This window comes from Trypanosoma equiperdum, assembly GCF_001457755.1.
Source record: "Trypanosoma equiperdum strain OVI genome assembly, contig: ctg_1823, whole genome shotgun sequence".
Taxonomy (NCBI): domain Eukaryota; phylum Euglenozoa; class Kinetoplastea; order Trypanosomatida; family Trypanosomatidae; genus Trypanosoma; species Trypanosoma equiperdum.
The window spans coordinates 923-1200 of NW_027123864.1; positions in this window are offsets into that span (position 1 = coordinate 923).

Below are 278 nucleotides of genomic sequence, written 5' to 3' on the forward strand. Positions count from 1 at the left end.
CATGCTCTGCTGAATTTTTTTGTACTCACCGTTCTTAGCTTGAGCATAGTGAAATTGCTGTGGGGTGAGGTAAAATCAAATTCTTTTAAATTTTTACGTGAACACTGTTTATTGTCGCCACTGTTAGAGGTCTCGTCGTGACTGCCTGCAGCCTATCAATTGGTTGCGTCGGAATGACGTTTTTGTAAGGTATATGCCGCAGTATTCGGACTTGTTTCGAATTGTCATTGTTAGAATCGCATTGTGTTCGTAGTTGAGCTGCCGCGCTAGTCCTGCGT